The sequence below is a fragment of the Candoia aspera genome, chromosome 3 (genome assembly GCF_035149785.1).
Source record: "Candoia aspera isolate rCanAsp1 chromosome 3, rCanAsp1.hap2, whole genome shotgun sequence".
In the NCBI taxonomy this organism is placed as follows: Eukaryota; Metazoa; Chordata; class Lepidosauria; order Squamata; family Boidae; genus Candoia; species Candoia aspera.
This window is the reverse complement of record NC_086155.1, coordinates 142,032,565-142,055,733: the sequence shown is the minus strand read 5'-3', so window position 1 is coordinate 142,055,733 and position 23,169 is coordinate 142,032,565. Positions and strand designations below refer to the sequence as shown.

Genomic DNA, 23,169 nt, shown 5'->3' with positions numbered 1-23,169 from the left:
TATTATTTAATCCATTCAATCATGTCCAATTGTTAGAGACTGCCTGGACAAGTCCCTGCAGTTTTCTTGGCAAGGTTTTTCAGAAGTGGTTTGCCATTGCCTCCTTCCTAGGGCTGAGAGAAAGTGACTGGCCCAAGGTCACCCAGCTGGTTTTGTGCCTAAGGCAGGACTAGAACTCATAGTCTCCCGGTTTCTAGCCTGGGGCCTTAACCACTACACCAAACTGTCTCTAATTGTATTATTACATATTATCATATTAGGACTGTACAATGTTTTGAATGCAAAGGGGAAAATATGCTTTGGTGCACATGCACATGCACTTCTGTTGCAGAGAGCAACCACATGCATCCAGGAAAGCTGGTTTCTGCTTTAAAGCTGCTTTTACAAATTGCATATAGGTACTACCAGGGCCGCAACTAGGGTCTGTGTCACCCAGGGCAAACACGGATTCCGTGCCCATTTTGGCGCCCCCCCTGCGCTCATTTTGGCGCCCCCCCAGCATGGCGCCCAGGGCACATGCCCCGGTTGCACCCCCCTAGTTGTGGCCCTGGGTATTACATGAGTCTCTCTCATACTCTCTAAAGCACCTTCTTGCTTTTGAATCAGATGGGCTGCAAAACAGTAATAAATATTTTAAAAAGTACTTTATTTTAAATGAACTGACATTTTGTATAAATTGGAACAAACCTTTTAATAGCAAATATACAGTTAACACTGATGTTTAAATATATATGAATCTTTTTCAGTTTTATTTACTGTACAATTTGCACAAGGACACATTTATTCCATCTCATTTCTGAATTAATTTCCAATTTAAAAAAAAAATCACTCACATGCAGTTTTGTACTTATTTTTTCTAAATAAACTTTTTTAAATAAGATTTTAAGTCTTATTTTTTAATAAGACTATACTGCAAAATACAAGGATTACAAAGCAAGGTAACTGCATTTCAGTTTTTTACATGAGTTCAAAAAGCACAGATGCAAGCAATTCATATTTAAAAAAAGAGAGAGAGAGAAACAGGCATATTTTGCCCTTACTTCTACTTGTTCTGTGCTCTTCAACCTTTCAGTGGGCACATTTGGAATTTTCCTGGCTAAGAGCAGCAGCATCAAATAACTGCCACAGTACTGATGGTTGGTCACAAAATGCAACTTTTCCAGAAAGCGAATCAATAAAACTTGGAGAAAACAATAATAAGAGTCAACTTCTACACTTAAAATCCTTCCTCTGATCATACAGTTCTGTCCCAACACTCACTTCACAAAATCTAAAATGAATTTTACTCAGAATTAAATAACTTGGCAAAAAAAAATAGCAAATATGAAGCAGAGGCTGGCTGAATCTAAAATGCTATAACATCAATTTGCTTCACAAGGTGCAACACTCTTTTCACAGGACAAATACCCTCCAAAACAAAACAGAATCAACCAAAGCACCCATGGTACATTAAACAAGGACCCAGAATTGACTAACATAACATATAGCATTTAAAGCCCTCAATTATTAACCAGAATGACTTTCATGTCAAAAATACCTTACTGTCATGGTTACTGTTCCAATGTTCCTGAAAAACATCGTAACGGGTTCCCATGCCATGGGGCTGAGACGAGTTGCTGTACAGGAGGGGGCTGCTCCTGTTCCTTGTACCAGGCTGCGATGCGATGCGAGGAGTGAAGAATGAGGAATGCATGTTTGGGTTATCTCGCCTTGTCAAGGATGTTTCCCGCAGACCGGCAGGAACAGTTAGGGGCACCTGGGGCATGGAATTGTACTGACTTTGAAGGGAGGGATTGGGAGTTGCTTGGGGATTTATTGGGAGACATCCTGCGCTTTTACTATTCTCAGCTTTGCTTGTGATCCTGCATACTATTCATTATTAAATCAGATATCCATGAAAGCCCTGTGTGAGTCTGATGATTTTGAATAGGCAATCACTACACTTAGCCTTCCAATCAAATAAACTATATTGACAGACGATAGCCAGCAATTTTTCTCCTAAAGGATCTACTCAATTAGAAAAATTCAGAGAAATGTATTCTCATTGAACTACAGATTTTTTTTAGCTCCACAGAACTTGGAGTTGCCAATTATTGTAGTAAATGTCTATATTTCTCATTGACAGCTATATTCATTACCTCCAGTTATACTTCCCCATTCAGTCAACTTTGCTCTGATTCTTGTCACTTGAAGAGAAACCAATATCAATGAAGGTCACAACAAACCTCATGTTTCTACTTGTTGTTTCCCTCAACTATTAACTATAGCTCTCTACAACAGCCTTCTACCAGCTTTCAAGCTATCTTCAATAATCTCCGTTTACAAAACATGGGCAAATAAAGAGGAGGAGGAGCAAAGACAAACACACACTGCTAATCCACAGTTATGGGAGGAAGGAGGAGGAAATGCTCACAGGAGAAAGACAACCATAGGCTCCCACACCTAATTCCCCAACTTCCATATATCTAGTCACAGTTTCATTATCTGCAGTACTACCTTGAAATAGAACCTTCTTGAAAAATAAAGGGTACACATACATGCACACAAACTTGTATATGCCAATCAATACTTTGAAGCCACAAGCTGCTAACTGATCACTATCTAAGATTTAAGTTAGCACAATTTTGGAATATGTAAGTGATTTGTTTATGCCAGGTGTTCTATCAGCCTGTTAAGTGGTAACAAAAAGGCACTGGCTTATTCTCAAGTCACCTTTTCCTGCATTGGTCTGTTATATCAACTAGACCAGACAACTTTTCTTCTTTAACTGTATGGAATTGCTTTTTTCCATGTTTTTCATCAACACTGCCTAAATAAGCTTCCTTTTAAGAAGATTTCAATGGGAGTTTTAAGGTGTGACTTATTTTTCCTTGTTCTTGTTTATAGATTAGATTGGCAGGTATGCTCAGGAAAGAAGCTCAGAGCTTAACACAAGCAAAAAAAACAATACATTTGTTCTATCAGATTAAGTGGCAAGAAAGCTGGGAAAATATACTTCCTTACATATGTTTTTTGTTTGTTAAAAATTACAGGTATGACAAGGGCATGCATAAAACAGCTAAGCTTCATAGCCACCAAAAACAAAGGTGCATGCCTATGAATTAAAATTAACTAAACAGTAATCACCTAAACATTAACTCTCAAGAAAGAAAATCCCTTTTCAAGGACATTAGAATAGGAAGACACTAACTTCTATTCAACAAGTAGATATTTCTCATCGTCACTTCCTTTCTCTTCTAGTTATGACTAGAAGCATACTTCACTTTTTCTTCCTAATATTAATAAATGTGTGCTTTACTCACTAAACATATAGCTTCTTTAATATAATTTACTAAACTCTAAAGACTGCTTCTCTCACACCCTATTCAATTTACTAACTAGTAAAATGCTTTACTAACAAAAATGAATGCAATTACAAACAATTGTACAATTTGACTGCTGCCTTATCTAAAGACTCTACCATTGCCACCATTGTTCATCAAAAATAATATCCAAGTTGGACTACAATAATGTATTCTACTTGGAGTAGCTTTTCAAGACATTTCAAAAATTTCAAGTGGTGTAGAATGTAGTCTTTTGACTAGAGAGTTAGGTGATTTAAGTAACACCTACATTGCATTAATTGTACTGCATTTCCAAAGCTACTGCGTTTCCAGAGACTCTTTAAAGTGATGATTTTAACCTTAACAAAGATCTGAACAATTTGGCATTGATAATTATCACAGCTTTTATTACCCTTTATATTGCTTTTTATAAGAATTTTATTAAGTTTGAAACAAAAATAAAAACTACAAAAAAGCAAAAAAAAACTACAAAAAGAAAAGAAAAAAAACTAAAAGAGTATAAAAGACAAGGAAAAAGAATTTTGAAGATTGCATAGAGGTGACTTCTGACTTTCAACAACAAGAATATACAGCAATTTCTATAATCAATCTCTTACTCTATATCAGACCAAGATCACATTATTTCTATAAATCATTCTATTAGCACATTATAAAAACCACTAAACACAATTGCTCTTTCCCCTTATATTAAAAGAAAAAGAAATATAGAAACCTCCAAATCAACTTTCCCCCCACCAAAGACAGCATTTTTAATTTTTTTCCTTCCTACCAGTATTCTATATTTTTCTGCCCACTATAACAGAAATCTAATTATAAAAACATTTAAATTGTTTACTTTTATATTTAATAATACTATAACAATCTTAACCCCATTAAACCTAAAACCAAGCAAATATTAACTTATAAATCTTAAAAATCAAACAAATCTAAAAACAATCCAGTAAATCTTAATCCAATTCATTAAAGATAAAATCATACAAGCCTTAATATCGATCCAATTAAATGTTCTTAATTCTCTACCCCACCTCAAAATAAACCAAAACATTTACATAGCTCCATATTACACACAAGGCATTTTTCATACAGAAATCAAACGGCCTAACTGCCCCCCTTGGAAACTCAGACTTCTCAGTAAAAGAAAAAAACCTCCCACAGAACAGAGCCTCTTCTTTCCCATAACATTCCATTAAAAAACAACTGCATTTCTGATTTGCAATTCAGTCTGTTCTTTTATTTATTTATTTATTTTTATTTATTTATCAAATTTGTCACTGCCCTTCTCCTCCCACCAGAGGGACTCTGGGCAGTTTACAGCAGTAATCAATTAACAATAAATATACAATATATAAAATACAGTATCTAAAAATACAGTTACAGGTAAATAATAATTATAGATAAAAATAGAGTCCAAACGGCAGATGATAATTCAGTCCTTGTATGCACTGAGCACTGTAGGGCACTAGCCATCCCCAGGCATAATCATTCCCCTCCCCACCCCAAGCCAGGTGGCAGAGCCAGTCTTCAGTTTCTTCCGGAGCGAAGGGGCTAACCTCACCTCCAGGGGTAGGAAGTTCCAGAGGGCAGAAGCTACTGCAGAGAAGATCTGCTTCCTGGATCCTGCCAGACAGAATTCTCTTAGCGGTGGGGTCCACAACATGCCCTCTCTGCATGAGCAGGTGGGACAGGTTGATGTAATGGGGAACTGGTGGTCCCTCAGGTAGCCTGGCCCCATGCCATGTAGGGCTTTAAAGGTGATAACCAACACCTTGATAACCAACACCTTGAATTGGACTCGGAAGCAAACTGGTGTCCAATGCAGCTCACACAGCAAAGGTGTTACATGTGTCCTTCTAGGGGCACCAAAGATCATCTGCGTGGCTGCATTCTGGACCAGCTGAAGCTTCCGGATACTCTTCAAGGGTAGCCCCATGTAAAGCGCATTGCAACAGTCTATATGGGAGATAACAAGGGCATGAGTGACCATTCGAAGGGCTTCCTGATCCAAGAAGGGGCGTAACTGGTGCACAACACGAAGTTGCGCAAAAGCCCTCCTGGCCATGGCTACCAGCTGCTGTTCGAGCAGGAGCCGTGAGTCCAGGAGGACCCCCAGATTACGCACCAGGTCAGTCTGGGGCAGTGCAACCCCATCCAGAGCCAAAGATGACAAACTCCTGGATACGGAAGAGCCATTAATCCACAGCCACTCCGTCTTACCAGGTTCAGTTGAAGCCTGTTGTTCCCCATCCAGACCCCTACAGCCCCCAGGCACTGAGAGAGGGCAGTCACAGCATCACTTACCTCACCCGGGATGGAGATATGCAATTGAGTATCATCAGCATATTGATAATACCTCATCCCATGGTGACGGATGATCTCACCCAGTAGTTTCATGTAGATACTAAAAAGGAGCAGAGAGAGAACCGAACCCTGCAGCACCCCACAAAGGAGGGGCCAAGGGTCAGACCTCTTGCCCCCTATCACCACTGATTGGGACCGGCCCTAGAGGAAGGTGGTGAATCAGCGCAAAATGACGCTGCCCATCCCCAACTCCCTGAGCTGCCCCAAAAGGATACCATGGTATCAAAAGCCGCTGAGAGGTCAAGAAGAGCAAGGATGGATACACTGCCACCATCCCGCTCCCGCCAGAGATCATCCATAAGTGCGACAAATGTTGTTTACATCCCATATCCGGGCCTGAAATCTGACTGAAAGGGGTCTAGATAATCCATTTCATCCAGAACCCTCTGGAGCTGCAACGGCACCACTTTCTCAACCGCTTTCCCCAAAAAGGGGAGGTGGGAGACTGGATGAAAATTGTCTAGTACAGTAGGGTCCAGTGATGGTTTCTTGAGGAGGGGGTGTACCAGTGCCTTCTTAAAGGCAGTTGGAAACAGCCCCCTGCAAGGATGTATTAACCATCGCCTGGACCCAACCACATCACCTCCCAAGTTGCTTTCACCAGCCAGGAGGGATATGGGTCTAGATGACAAGTGACAGCATTCACAGTCTAGAGGATCTTTTCCACTTCCTCGGGTCCAACAGGATCAAACTGTTCCCAGATAACTAGGTAAGAACGCTCCCTTGGTATCTCTACAGACCATGCTACATGCTTGGAATCTAACTTGGAATGAATCTGATTTTATTCTGCAGATGCTCAGAAAACTCCTCTGCACAGCCCTGTAGGTGGGTCAATGAGCCCACCTTCCCAAGAAGCAATCGAGTGATTTTAAACAGGTCCGTCTGGCAGCATTCTGTGGATGTGATAAGGGCGAAGTATTGATGCTTTGCCACTCTTATCGCCACGAGGTAGGCCTTAATAGCAGATCTAACATGTTCGGTTGGATTTGGTCTTTGTCTTCCTCCAGCGGCACTCTAGACATCTCTTAACCCTCTTCAGAACCCTCAGCTGCTCCATAAATCATGGGGAGTATCGGGTTCGATGGGGCAAGAGAGATCGCACAGGCGCAATCCTGTCCAAGGCCTCGGCTGCCTTGGGCTTTTAACACCTTTTAACTTCTTCAATACCAAAATCTGGTCATCTGGCACAACAAGAGCTTTAATTTCGCTGTGGGTAGAAATATCTCCTTCTTCATTAAAATCAACTTCTTCCACAACCTCCTCAGCCAGATGAAACATTTTAAAGCTGATATTTTCTGCAATGTCCCAAATATCTTGCAGAACAGCTTGACAGGTATTGTGAAAGATATGTTTAAAGATCTGTTTAAACTCACAGCAAAGATCACAACGGAACTCTGAGAAAGTCTCCTTGAAATCCTCCACATTTCAGGCAGCAGATTATGGCGCCCCCTAGATACTTGACTGGCAAACGTTAATGAGTTAATAGAAGATCTCTGAAAGTTGTTGACACAGGAGAAAGTATGCTAACAAGCAGCTCTCAGAGAAAGTGAACAGAAAACTGAAGATTCGAAACAACAGATTCAACGTGTAGGAAAATGTTAAATCCTTCAAATTCAATACAAAAATAATAGCAGGGAAACATTTATTCTCAATCCTCTTCACTATCCAAATGGGAAAACAAGCCAAAGCTTTAAAAGATTTTTGAAAATTAATTCCAGAAATAACGACAAGCACCAAGAGAGATCATTTCTCCTTGCTGTAGAAAGTCTCTCTTAGGGTACATAGCTTTAAAAAATATATAAATTGGGTGATTTAGAAATGGGGTGGCTCGACCTAGTGTCCCTTAAGGCTACAGCATGGCTCGGAAATGATGATGTCCCAGCCTCCTGGCAACTCTTACCCAATTGGCGCAAACACTGTTTGCAATTCTTAGGCTGCAAGTCGCCATTCCAGAGGACAGATAGGATGATTCCAGCATTTTCTTTTTCCATGAAAATGCTCTGGGCTTCAGGAAAAAACCTGCCCCCACCCCAGAAAAAAAAAAACGCTGCCCCAGAAAAAAAACACCATTGCTGTGAGTTCTGCCCATGGAGCTCATGGACACAAGTGTTCAGTCAGCCATGTCCCCACCAGAAGTCCCAGTTGATAGTTATTGTTGCATTACTGCCCATTGTGAATTTCCTTAGAAGGGTTTACCACCTGAAAGGGAAATCTTAAAAATATTTAAGATAGAGAGACAGGTATTTTAGACTTTCATACTCTTCAATTTCCAAGTAATAGATCAGGATATTGCAGGACATAATAGGTAGAGATATTGCAGGCCATAAATAAATTCAAATAAAATAAAAACATCTCAGAAATCATTATCTGAATGTAATAAATACCTTTGTATCACATGAACCAGGAATCATCAGAGGTCATCCACAGAAATTGCTTTCATAATGGAGTTTGGTTCTGGAAACTGAATATTAGAATTGTAAAAGGTGGGATCTTCTGGACAGTGTAACAGTTATAATCCTCACTGCCTACCAGGTTCTGTCAAGCATACTCATAGTTCTCAGATATATGCTTTGTACTTCTTTATATCTGTATATCTTCATTTGCACATTGCAATTAAATCCTAGCAAGACAGAGTTGTAAAAAGCGATCAGGGTTGGCAATGGCTCTGGGCAAGACACATTCCTCCTGAAGAAGCAGATCAAAGATTTGTAGATTCACTTTGATTTAATGCTTCTACTGAACAGCAGATGGAGGCTATGATCAAAGGAACCTTACCCAATTTCAGCCAGCATACCAGTTGCAGCCTTTTTTGGCATAGGAGGGACAGGTACAGGCTCTACTTGGAAGACTACTTGGAAACACAAGCTGGTGGGTGAGACTGTTTCAGCAGTGCTACGCCTATACTGCGGACACTGCACTGAATGCTAATATATACCTATACAATTCAAGGGCTTGGGTTTTTTTTTAGAACTTTATTCTTTTTCAAGATACAGTTAAGATACAAACAAAAGAAAATATAGAACAGATAGAAAATAGAACTAAAGAAAAAAGAACAAACTATAAAACTGTCAGTAGAGAGAAAACAAAAAAGTGACTTCCGACTTTCTCCGATACAGATATAGTTAAGTTTACAAATCTAGTCTCTTACAATTAATTAACCTATCTTAACATTATTTCTATTAGAGCAAACCATTTAATCTCTAAAACCCAAAATCAAAATATCATTTTTTTTCTATTACAAGCAAGTAGTCCAAAAGTGGTTGGCAAGTTAATATAAATGCAGAAACAGAATGATCTCTTATTAAAGCTGTTAGTTTAGCCATCTGAGCTAAGTCCATTTGCTTAACAATCCAATCTTCAACTGTAGGTATTTGTGGATCTTTCCATCGTTGTGTACGTAACAATCTTGCAGCCATGATCATGTATAACATCAAGGGCTTGGTCATGCAGGGTCAGCAGACTCTCTTAAAGGTGATCTCATACATATTATGGACCCAAGCCATATAGGGCTTTATAGATCAAAAACAAATCAAGGGCTTGGTTTTGATCTATAAAGCCCTATATAGCTTGGGTCCATACTACATATGGGATCATCTGTAAGTGAGTCTGCTGACCCTGTATGACCAACTTAGGAAGTGATGTTTTATATCCCCTCCCCTTGAGAAGTTAAAAGGGCAGGGGCTCAGAAACAAGATTGTTCTGTGCCCTGTTAATCTTCAACTCTCTACCCGCTGGGGGTACAATAGAGAATACTCAACTCTCTACCCCCTGAGAGTACACAGGAGGGCTACAAAGACACTGCTATCCCATGAGGCTTTGGAAGTCTAAGGCACTGATTGCCTTGTGTTCTTTTAATACCGTCTGTTGTTTTAAACTGATTTATATTTATCACATTTTCATCTGAGCTGGCTAGAGTTTCTGGAGTGGAGCAGTACAGTACAGAAGATAGACAGACAGAGTTTTGGACATATATGTTCATTAAGTGGCTAAATCAAAGAGAACAACTCATTTCTACTAATTTTATGAGACCAAAAATCTAGTAAATGCAACACAGTTTCATCAAAGTAACTGGTTTCTGCTTCCCTTGGGCTCTGAATTTGCACCATCTGCTGAAGTTAACAATAATACAGCAGATGTTCTAACTAGCCAAAAGGAGACTTTCCTTCCTTCCAGAAGTGGATTTCCATAAGCAGACCACAGACAGCACTTTTCTTACCAGTCTACTTAACAGGTGACTTCAGCCTTTTTATTGCAAGCTGCTTCCATCTACCCTAAATCACATATCATATTTATGTAAGTGCTTTGCATGAATGTTATGACTGTATTCCAATGTCAGTCACATGGTTAGAAAGATAGGAATTTTACCCACTTACAGTTAAAACCACAGCCAGTTAACTTTCTACACAGGGTTTTGTTTTGTTTTGTTTGGCACATTGGTCGTCGTTCACTCCACAAATTTTCAGTATCCTTGCACTTGTCTCAACCTTTGAAGGACGGCATTAGGGCATTGAAGGGGGGATACAGGTATTATCAGTCCCCATTCCTCCAAACAAATAACCCTACACAGGATTACTGTTTGAAGGCTCTAGGGTGCCAGCTGAGTTAGAGGGAACTGGCCAGACAATTCTAAATCCCAGGTGATAAGTCTTGATATTCCCTGGGTTGGCCCTGAGATACTGGATAGAGGTGGACTACTGATGACTGGATCTGCCCCGTGTGCTATGCCAAAATCTGTTCTAAGATGTAGCTAATAAAACAATGATTAATCCAAAAATTATTAGATGCTTCTACCTGGTCTTATATTCCACATCAATGGTAATAGGAATAACTTATTTCTAAGTTTATGCTATTAAGATTACAGACTTCCTTGGTTTCAGAATATATAATCAATATCAACATATGGATCAGCTTGAATATCTATGATATAAAAGAGGAACAAAAGAATAATGACATGCATTCCTAATCTACTGAACGTGAAACTCAAGTGCTAATTTCTTGCCATCAATGAGCAAAACTAAAAGGATTTGTTGCAAGTGGTATTGTGACAGCTTGGCTGTTCTCTGGAACACTGTTTAAAATAAGCAGGAAAGCCAACCCTTTCACTTTATCATCTCCATAGTATTTTTAAAGAATCAACCTAGGAACCCTGTGTCAAGGTTTAATTTTTTTTTAAATCTCCACCAGGAAATTAAAAACTGATGGAAGAATATTTTTATCCTTGTAGACAGAGTTCATCTGAGACAGGAGTAGTGATATAATTTTTATCTATGCAAAAGCCACTATGAATGGTTTGAAGTCTTGGGGGAAAAAAACAACTTTGTACAATAGGATTTGTATTATTTGATCAATAATATTTTGTTCAGAAATCCATCAACCTCCACAAGCCCTGATGTGCTGCTTCATCTTGATGTTGGTAGTGGTTCCTGGGAGGGATGAGCAAAGAATGTTGGTAGTATATACCAAGAATCAATCAATCAATCAATCAATCTATCTATCTATCTATCTATCTATTTAATCAATTTGTATAGCTGCACATTTCAACAAGTGACTCTGGGTAGGGGACAATATTAAAATAAAAATAAAAACAATCACAAGTACAAAAATTAAAAATACACAGCAGCCAAGAAAAGTGTCATAGTCAAGGATCGCTAACACAGCCAGGAGATGGGTTCCTTCACACATTCAGGGCCCCAGGCCCGGGCACAGAACCAGGTCTTTAGGGCCTTATAAAAGTCCAGCAGGATCAGGGCCATCCTAATCTCTGGAGGAAGAATATTCCATAGGGTGGATGCTATGGCAGAAAAGACGCGCCTTCTGGTCCCTGGCAACCAGCATTCCTTAGCTGACAGGACCAAGAGGATGTCCATCCTGTCACACCAGATCAGATGGGTAGAAACAACTGGGGAAAGACAGTCCCTCAAGTAACCCAGTCCCAAGCCATGAAGGGCTTTAAAGGTAACAACCAGCACTTTGAATTGCACCTAGAAGCACACCAGCAACCAATGCAGCTAACAAAGTAGTAGTGTTACATTTGCCAAGTAAATGGCACAATTTACTACGCAGGCTGCCACATTCTGCATCAGTTGAAGCTTCCGAATGCTCTTCGAGTGCAGCCCCATGTAGAGCACATTGTAGTAGTTCAGACAGGAGGTCATGAGGGCATATGTTCCAAGCAGGGTCACCCAAGGTGTGAAGTTCATCCCAGATGCTCACCTAAAGAAAACAGGCACCTATATTGGGCAGAACCGATATAGGAAGATGCTGGAGGCAGATAATCACTTTAATGATAATGGCAAAGGCATCAATTCATACTGTGCAGGAAGAAGGCAATGGTTAACCACTCCCATATTTTTACCAAGAGAGCCACATGGATAGAAATTATAAAATGATTGATGATATAGTGCTGGATAATAAGACCCTCAAGTCAGATGGCACTCAACATGCTACTGAAGAGCTAAGGATCTTTCAGAGTGCTAATAGTGTTTATGATGTGGCTAGATTAAAGCCTTTTAGATGTCTAGTTGCTAAAGCTGCCATACAGGAAAAGAAAATTTGAAACTGCAAAGACAGAATTACAGTGGGAACATGGAACGTAAGAAGCATGAAACAGGAAAGCTCAAAACAGTGAAAGTTGAAATGAAATGACTACAAATAGACATGTCTGGCATTAGTGAATTGAGATGGACTGGGATTGGACACTTTTAGTCACCAGATCACACTGTTTCTTACTCAGGACATGAAGAACAAAGACAAAACTGTGTTGCTTTTCTAGTTAGGAAGGGTATAGCAAGGACAGTACTTGGCTACAATGCAATCAATGACCGAATAATATCAATCAGACTTCATGGACAATCCTTTAATATGACAATCATTCATGTTTATACTCCAACCACCAATGCAGAAGAAGAGGAGGTTGATGAGTTTTATGATCAAGTTCAATTTGAAATCAATAAAACATGGAAGCAAGATGTGCTGCTTGTGACTGGAGACTGGAATTTGGAAATTTGAAAGAGGAAAATGTAGTTGGACTATATGACTTAGGAAACCAAAATGAAGCAGGAGACTGACTTATCAACTTCTGCCACTCCAATGATTTTTTCATAGCTAACACTATGAACACTATGGTCTTCAAACAACCAAAACAATGCCTCTATACATTGGACATCACCAGATGGAGTATAGAGAAATCAAATTGACTATATCACTGGTAAAATGAGGTAGAGGAGCTCAATTAGAGCATCAAAGACATGGCCAGCTGCTGACTGTGAAACAAGTAAGTAAACTAAAGAAGAAGAATAAAGCCAGCCAGTTTCCAAAATACAATACTGAACATATATCCACCATTTTCAAGGAGAACATCAGGAATCACTTTGGAGTCCTGAACCTCACTGATAAAGAACCAGATGAATTATGGAATGAACTTAAAGAAGTTATGAAGGATAAATGTGAAAAGAGACTACCAAAAATGAAGAAAGAGAAGAACGCAAACTGGATGTCAGAAAAAACCACAGAAACTGTCAAGAAGAGAAGAGAAACCAAAGCCAAGAAAGATAAAAATCTCAGAAAGAATCTTCAGAGTTTCAGAGAGCTCTTAGAAGAGACAAGAAGCGTTATTATAACAACATCTGTAAAGACACTGCAGATGAAAACAGGCATGGAAAAACCAGCAAAATCTTTCTAAAGATCTCTGAAATGAGAAGGCAGTTCCAACCTCAAATTGGTATACTAAAGGACGCCAACGGACAGATAGTAACCAATTCAAAGGAGACCAAACAAAGATGGAAGGAATATACTGAAATACTGAACAGTAGAGAACAGTAAGTATTCCCTACTTACAAGAACCTCCAGTACTAAAAGAAGACAGTGATGGCACATAATCAATCAATAATCAATGCATCCATAAATTAAATAATACTATATTTTAAAATTGTATTGTAAAACAGAATTAGCAGCATCTAAGTATTGTACAAAGGAAGAGTAATACAGAGATTGTGGAAACAGAATATTTGCTTTCTTCCACTTCCATTTTCTACCCTACAGAATACTCTCTAGTTTGTATGGGCAGAATTTTTCCAGTCATCAGTTACTCAGACTTTAAAATATCACTTTTTTGTAGTTTCATTTTGACTAGCATTTATTTCTGAAACTATCGTATGATACTGAGTGAGAAATTGCCAAACCAGCAGTATTCTAGCCAATTAATCCTATATGCAAAAGGACAATAAAAGGCTATGCTAACGTCTATATTCACATATAATACTAAACTAATTTTAGCCATAGTGTCTTGAACAAATCAGAGTCTATCATGGAGATGACCAAAGGAATCATATCTTGTTGCAGTGAATTTTTGAACTAGTATCTTCTTGTAGCAGTGAAGAACTATCAGTCTGTTTTCTGTTTATTGTGGGATGCATGTTATGCTTTTATTTTTTATAATATTTTGTGTATGAAGGATGGTTGACTGGGCGGTCTTGCTTTTCTTGCTCTATTATGAGGAGATTGTTACTGGATAGAGTTTCTTTTCTTTTTCTTTTTTGGATGGCCTGTCTGTTTTGCCAGTATATTCTGCTGAGCATTACTAGTTTTCTCTATGAACCTCACTGTTTCACGCTAAAAACCTTCTATTCCAGCATTCTGTGGCCATAGCCACCAACCAAGTGACTACTGGAAGCCCACAGAGAGCATATGAACACAACAGCCTTTCCTGCTCATGGCCCCCAGCAACTAGTTTCAGAAATGTACTTGCCTTAGAAATGGAAATATATAGGCAACATTACTGATCACTGTCAGTACCTTTATCTCTTATGAATTGTCTAGTCTGCATTGTATACCATTCAAAGTGGCAATAAACGCTAAATCCTATGGTAGCAAATTCCATAATTTAAATATTCTATAAAATTGTGCTTCAGTGAAATTGGCTTTTTTCCCTATTAAAAATGAATGTAAATATCTGGTCTGGCACTAGAGTTCAAACTACTCAGTCTTGCAATCAGAAAGAAATTGGCTATGGAAAGAAGACTGCTGGCATGGAGAGATGACAAGCCAAGGGAAAAAGCAGGTAAGCACGGTTTAGCCCAGTGTTTATCAGCCTTGGCAACTTTAAGATGTCCAGACTTCAACTTCCAGAATTCCTCAACCAGGGGAATTCTGGGAGTTAAAGTCCAAACATCCTAAAGTTGCCAAGGTTGGGAAATACTGGTTTACTCTGAGCACTGTTTTCTTTTATAACTCCTGCATGGGCTGTCTAGGACATAATACCAAATCATAAACATGTAGGATTCAGAAGTCAGACATGAGAAACCACCTTTAAAACAAGCCAGTATTCATAACCCAGCATCAAACCATGGCTTTAATTATAACTTCTTGAGCAAAAATAAACCACATATTATGCTTTTTATGGTTCAAATGTAAAAAGTAGCAGATCACAGATTACAAAATTAATTCTATCTGCTATCACTCCAAAGTGTTTCATGTAAAGAAAAGCATGATATTGTTCTGCATTGAATTACATGGTGCATCATCCAGAAAATAACTCAGCCTTCTACTCTATTCATAAACGCTTGGGAGAAACCAACAGAACTTAATTTGCAAGCATAGGTAAAGGTAAAGGTTTCCCTTGACATTAAGTCCAGTCGTGTCTGACTCTAGGGGGCGGGGCTCATCTCCAATTCAAAGCCGAAGAGCCAGTGTTTGTCTGTAGACACCTCCGTGGTCATGTGGCCAGCATGACTAAACGGAACGCCGTTACCTGCCCACCAAAGCGGTACCTATTAATCTACTCACACTTGCATGTTTTCGAACTGCTAGGTTGGCAGGAGCTGGGACTAGCAATGGGAGCTCACCCCGTCACACGGATTCGAACCACCGACCTTCCAATCAGCAAGCTCAACAGCTCAGCGGTTTAACCCGCAGCGCCACAAGCATACAGGGAAAGAAAACAGAATTATATTAGTAGCTTATGTTCAACTAAGCTTACTAACAGGTATTGTCCCATAGAAACTCCAAAGATTATGATTATACTATTACATACCATACCAGCAGATATGCCAGAAAAAAACAGTATTTCCAAGGAAAGCCAAACCTAATTATGAGGTTGTGGTACTAATGTATTGCCAATGTCTCATAACAGTTTGTCAAATGATCAGTAGCTATCATTCATTATATTATGAGACATTAGAGTTTCTTCCATTTTCTCCACTTTTTTCTAAAAGCCCAATCCATGAAATATATTTTACTTGAATCAAAGCAAACTATAAAATTTTAATCAATATTTTACATAACAATGGATTTGATAAATTTAAACACTGACAAGCAAGGTTGACAACCATGCCTGAGGCAAATTCTTTAAACATTTTGTGACCCACCTCTAAGTTGTTTGCAATCCCCTAGAAGGTCATATCCACAGCTTGGGAACATCTGGGCTGGGAAAGACTTTCTTGACAGTATGATTACTTCCACTTATCTTTTTTGAAATTAGTTCAAAACCTAAGTCTGACCTTTTGTTTATATTTATTTATATTTTTGATTATATTTTCAGGGGGTCATCTCCTTCTAAATGATACAATTATTACCTTCTAAAATTTAGATGGACAGCCATCTGCTGTTGGTATCAGAAGACAGCAAAGGCCAAGTAGATAAGGAAAAGGCTGCTATTCCCAAATACTCAATTTCAACAAACCACTTTTTTAATAGTAATTTTATTACAATTAAAAAAGTACAAACTAATACAAACTAAAAAAAGAAAGAAAAATAGAAAAAAGAAAAAATAAGAGTATAGTAAAGAGTAAGAAAATATATAAAGAAATGACTTCCCCCTTCATCACAAGTATAAACAATTTAAGTAATTTATCACCTTCTCTTAAAATATAACAAACGATCTCTTCTTCCCATATCTCATCTTTTATCTATAAACAAATCCTTAAAAACCTCATCATTTCAGTCCTGATCAGCAAAAGTCCATTAAGGGTTACCAGAGATAACAGCACATCTATTTTAACCTTGATCAAATAAACCAACCTTATATTCCTTCCTTTTACTTTTAACAATCTTGATCTTTAGTTCCTTCAAATAGTCTCCTAGAACTTGATTTCTGTCAGGCCCAGCCCAAGAATAACCAAGAATCAGTCAAACTTCAGTTCTTTATTTGCTCACACTGTATAAACAGAATCTTGCCAGACTAAAGCAACTCTACCTAACCTAAGGGGAAATAGAGCCAGTTTGGTCTAGTGGTTAAGGTGGTAGGCTAGAAACCAGGAGACTGAGAGTTCTAGTCCCGCCTTAGGCCTGAAAGCCAGCTGGGTGACTTTGGGCCAGTCATTCTCTCTCAGCCCAACTCATCTCACATGGTTATTGTTGTGGGGAAAATAGGAGGAGGAAGGAGTATTAGGTATGTTTACCACCTTGAGTTATTTATAAAAATAATAAAGGTGGGATAAAAAATAAAAAAAAATAACCTGGGAAAGCTCTAGGGCAGGGCTATTCTAAATCTCCTGGTTTTCCCACAAATGCCCGCTGGACTATGTTTCTTCTTATCTCCTTCCCCTTCTTGGAATGTGCTCCCTCCTTCCTGAGAATCAGCAGCACTGCCAAAATCCACCACAATTTCTTTGCATTTTTTCTTTGTCCCTTCTCACAAAATTCTTCAAAGCTTTAACATCCAATATAGGAAAATTATCCAGGTCACTCTCTTGGTTTGCTATTTGTATATCCCTCTTGGTTTGCTATTTGTATATTCCTTTTAATTAATGGGACATCGGCCAGTTTCTTTTCTATGTCCAGTGTAGTACCTTTTTCCATATCATTCTTACAGCCTGTCATTTTTAAATCCACTTTCAAATCAGTCTCAATCTTGTAAGGTAAAACTTGTTCGTCTTTCATAATGTCTTTGAAACACAGACTATCTATAGAGGAAAATACTCTTAAATTAACTTCTGGGTCCATTGTTCAAAAATATCCTTTAATATGTCCAATGTTAAAATGTTTTGCTTCATACTGTATTAGTAAGTCAAATTTAAGTGTTTTTCGCCTTTAATAGTAATCTTTAATTCCTTCTGGTTCCCTCTAGTGTCCAACATTCAAAGTTTTATCCTATCATTTTTTTAAGAGAATTCAAAATGAAAGTATTTTCCCACAGGAAGGATTCTTATAATTATTTCCAAAATCTTATTTCAAATCCATCTGGACCCTTAGTCCATTTGTAACTTTCCAAAATTAAAGTTCTAATCACCTTTTGCTGTTTATTCCAAAACAAACAAACAAACAAACAAAAAACATTAAGTCCTTAAACTTGTATTTAAAACTTCTTTTGCTAAGGACTGAAGGAAACTCACCTGGTGCTGATTCAAAGATTCGTAATAGCTGAAAAGCATTTAACAAGCAATTTCCAAAAGTGATTAGAAAAGAAAGTATGAGAACCCAGTGTCCTTTTGAAGGCACCAACTGTGGTTTGAGCAAAAAGATGGCTATTCCCTCATCTCCCAGAGCTATAAGCCCACCAAAGACCACTGTCTTGTGGCCTCCTCACAAGAAGCAACTGTATGGAGCACTTGTGGGCAATCTCAAGTCCTCTCCTTGTCCAGGGAAGAATTACGAAGAGCCTGTCTACTCACTGGCTCTTCATTCCACCACGGTCATCTGCTGTATATTCAGTTCGCCATTTCTTCCCAGAAGTCCAATTACCCAACAACTCAAACTTCTCAAATACCAACTGATTAGAAAACAGTATGCAAGTTTCAATGGTTGTAAAGATTTTCTCTTTGAAATGCCATGCACGATGAACTACAGCAGGTGACTAAGGGCTCTTAAACATCTTTTTAAAGTTCAGCAGAAGATGGCCCCAAACTTCTCAGAATAATAGCACTGCAATCATGCAAATGTAGAAAAGAAATGCCATTCTTTGCACCATCATTGCCACAGAACAGGATCTAACTTGTTTGCTGGATTCATTTCATATTTATACTAGCATTCCAGTTATTACCCATCTGCTTCAGTGCTACTAGGTTTCTGATGAACAAAGAAGCCAAACTAGCCTTATCAACAAAAAGGGAACAGTCAGAAGTGACCACATCAATCACCTGAGTTTCCTCTACAACAGCAGAAAGAATGGGCACTAACAGAAGCACAAATCCAACAAGCTGGAAATATTCTGACAGCTTGCAAGAATCAAGGCAGGTCAGCTACCACAGACACATTATTTTTACTGATTTCTTACCTCTAAATACAGAAGCAAGTCTATACTCATCAGGAAATGACAGGGGTGCACACACAATTCCACCCCTTAAGAAGCCTTTATAGGTTTGACCTTAAAACAGAGTCATCTTGAGTTCTACTTGCAAAAAAATCAGTTTGTGCCACTTCCAGAATAGTCAGAATTGCTTGTTTCAAAATATTCCATAATAGTGAATATTTACTAGGGTAAAAAAAATTTAATCTGTTCAATCGTGTCCAACTCTCGGAGACTGCCTGGACAAGTTCCTGCAGTTTTCTTGGCAAGGTTTCTCGGAAGTGGTTTGCCATTGCCTTCTTCCTAGGGCTAAAAGAAAGTGACTGGCTGAAGTCACCCAGATGGCTTCGTGCCCAAAGCGGGACTAGAACTCACAGTCACATGGTTTCTAGCCTGCTGACTTAACCGCTACACCAAACTGACTCTAAGAAAGTATTAAATACAGGGTATAGTTGGTCCATGACATACTGAGATTGAACCATGGTAAACATCATATTCATGAGTTCTTGAGCTCTCAACAACATACCTTGTCTCTCATACTGAAATCCATAAAAAGTCAGGAGAAAAACTGCCTGTCCCCAGATCCATTCTACTTACTTACAAGTTTAAACAGAACATTTAAACAAAACATTTTACTTACTGAATATAAAGATGTCCTACTTTCCTTTAATATAAAGTCTTCTCAGGCCTCAAATATCCACCTTTGTGCTACAGTTTTCTGTTAAAAAGATAAGACATTTATCATCTTCATGAAGTTCAAAAAATGTAATTATAAAGGCATACGTAAAAAAGAGAGCAAGTGTATATACACAAAGAGTTGAACCATTCAGTTTTAAAACTAATCAGGAAGTGGTCAATCATCCATTTGATTTGGAACTGTCTTAAGCTTTTTAACCAACGTGAGATTGTGACTGATATATTTGATGAGATTACATAAATACTCTTAATACAGTTCTTGTTATTTCTAAGTGATGAACAAAGCTATATAGACTGAAATATGTTGGCAACTGGAAATGGGAAGGTGGCTGTAATTTCCAGCAGCAGACCTAATTGAGGGTTACAGTCATTACTCACAGTGGTCTTCCATAGTGGCTTTTTTAACTGCTCCCCCCTCCAGACTACAATCTCATTCTATATATACTATCATTAAGAGATAATGCATTGGAGGCAGCAATATTCCTTAGTAAATATGAAAAAGAACTAAAAAAAATAGTACCTCAACAGGCTTTTTTTTCTTGGTTTATTTGTTGAATCAAGAATAAAGTAATCATAGCTTTATATAGAACGTTTTTAATCTCTACTCTATATAATGGTGATATACTCTGGTCCAAATAACATAAATTAATGTGATGAGCACACATTAAGAACTTCTAAATAAGTTGTAAGGTATTATAAAAGAACTGCTTTATAGTTTTTTTCATGAATGACCTAACAATAAGACAGTGTGTTACTGTCTAAAAAAAAAATCACCCTGCTAAATAATTCAATATACCTGAAAAAAAAGTTGTATTAGAAATGCTAGTTTTATAATTCTTTTTAAATATTTCACTGCAACAATAAGCAGCATTTTATTTTTAAATTTACAAACAACATATAGGAATGGGAACTAAGCCTTCAGGAATGTAGTAATTTAAGTATTTAGGACTTTGTAGATCAAAGACTGCAGAACCTGATTAATGCGTAAAAACAAACAAGGAGGATGTCAATATTTTATTAAGAACAGCAAAATCTTTCCTATATCATTTGAAACCTGCCTTGTAATTACTGTGTTTATATAAAATGAATCCTAGGAATACATAATACAGTTGTTTTTTTTTAATGTTTCAAAATAGTATTGACATCCAGCCATAGAGCAAATTTTTCTTTTTAAAAATGCTATGGATTAAGGAGAACTCATGCAACCACAGAAGTCATAACACAGCAAACTATGATCTGATCCTATCTTGGAACAGTTGTAGTCAACTTCCTATAAAGCATGCAAAGATTCAATTCCTGATATGAACTTCCTTAAAACCACTTAACCGTTAGCCCTTTGCTCCACCTCAATATTTTCAAACTGCTTCTTTTTATTTCTAATTTTAAAAAATACAGGTTTTTATATAATCTGAACAGAAATGTACCAGCTGGAAGTGCACTGAAAATTTCAATTCAAAGACTGATATTAACTGAAAAACAGTTAGGTAGGTGAAAGTATTAAGGCTGCGCAGTTTGTTCAAAAGAGGTGCTTTGCAATGTATGGAAGTGCTCATGAAACACCTCTTTTAAAACTTTAAAACAGCCACATCAGCCTCACACAACTGATTCAAAAGCTGTTCCTAGGAGTTTCTGCAATTGGATGTATGCATGTCTGAAATGCTGGGCACAGCTTCTGAAGCAGCTGTTTAAGCCTGTAAAAAATACACCTGCTTTAATGGTTCTTCACCCCCCAAAAAGAAAGAGAGAGATGTTTCATATGCGCTCTTGCACATTCTGAAGTATTTATTTCAGAAGACTTTACAGCTCTAGATAGTAACAATAACTACCGCTAATACCACAATGCTTCAGTTACAAAATATCCTATGAAACATAACAAAATGCAAAATTCACTATCCTGTTTTCAAAATAACATAAAACAACTACCTATGTTATTACAGCATGAACACTACTTTTTCTGTGATAATTTCTAAGACAGTTCTCTGTCATCTTACTAAAAATGTTTTCTGAAAGGGAAAAATGGAGAATTCAAGCACAGCAACATTACCCTACAATATATTTTTATTTCATGCTTTCAAGCTTAATTTTATTCGAGGAGGAAAAGCAAAATGTTTCACAGCCTAAGAAAATGTTTTCTGCACTCAAGCTATCTCACCCCACCACCATACTCCCACAGTAGTTTCAGTATTACTTCAGTTCCGTTAACATTCACACACAGCTCAGCTAATATCTGACTGCTCTTGGCTTTGCATTCATCTGACCTCAATATACGTTGTTTGTTCAGAAAAATGACACTGCTCTGCAATGAATGAGAATAGACGATACGCGTTACATTTATAAAATAACCCTATTATTAACTAGAAAGCCACTAAGCTTTAAGTCATTTCGTCTAAGATAAATCCACCCTAAGTCATTCACCTAAGGGTTACACAGTAATTTTTCTGAAAAGGTTATGCTGATTTGAAAATTCTTTTTCAATGGTGAAATTAGAAATAATCACAAAAAATGTCTTTCATTTATATTCTTCAAAGATGTATGTAATACCAGCTGAGTAATATAAAAAAACTTGGATTCTACAAAGATCTGAACACCCACTTCGGTGGCAATTTTTTGCCTGAAGCTGTGTACCTTTTCCAAGAGCAAAACCACTTAGGCACTGGTTCTTGACTGCATCATATTCTATAAGCCAACATTTAAGCATTCAGAAAAAAATGTGTATTTGGTATAGGGGAAAAATGAAAAGATGGAAAAATGAAAACCTTCTATATTAAAACCTTAAATGTAAGTTTTAAAAACAAATACTAGAGATTTGCTAGGGACTGGATGGGAAAAGTGTATGTATAGACCCACATGCACAAACACGGGAAAGACTGACAGCAAGTTAATTAACTTTAACACAGGTAAGCGTTAAGTCTAAAGTTTGTGAACAATATAAATGTATACGTTCCACAGCCAAATCAAACTGCAGCTGAGGTAATAATCCAACAACTAAGTACTTTGATTACTGCGTATTTCAGAACCAGCATAATAATCTGTATCAGTTATTACAAACTAACTCTGTGGCAGACAACCTTGTGCCTTCCGGTTGTTTTGCTTAGAACCCCCATAATCCCTTGCCACTGGCAGTGTTGGGTAGGATTTATGAAAACTGAAATCTAAAACTTCTGGAGGGCACAAGTTTGCTCATTCTGAATCAAACAGAGAAAACCTTTCTAGAGCCAAGTTTTATAGGTAAGAGCTAACATCTGTCCCTAGCCCCATTCAATTTCTTTCTTAATCCAAACATTTTGCATACTGTTGTTTTTCGGTTTTGTGAATGTAATTGCTAAAAAAGTGTACCATCATAGAGAGAAAATGTAGTAATTACATATCTAAAGGCTTCTTTGTTAAGCGTAGAAAGTAATACAAACAGGCTCTAAGAAAAATATTGCCTATTTTGAGGAAAGTAGGATATGCTTGGAGTCCTGTACTACAGGCTTCAGAAATTTAACAGTTTCCAGATATGATCCATTTCATCACCTGTCCTAAAACTGAATACGTAGATCCATTCAA

The 23,169-nt window shown here is 37.8% G+C and overlaps 1 protein-coding gene across 2 annotated transcripts in view; it reads right to left on the bottom strand.

The window, feature by feature from the left end:
• Window positions 1–23,169, bottom strand: part of ATXN1 (ataxin 1) — a 265,056-nt gene that overhangs the window by 216,278 nt on the left and 25,609 nt on the right. For both annotated transcript variants that reach the window (XM_063298928.1, XM_063298929.1), the window contains exon 3: window positions 19,565–19,642. The gene's annotated coding sequence lies outside the window, so the exon portion shown is untranslated. The remainder of the gene's footprint in view (window positions 1–19,564; window positions 19,643–23,169) is intronic.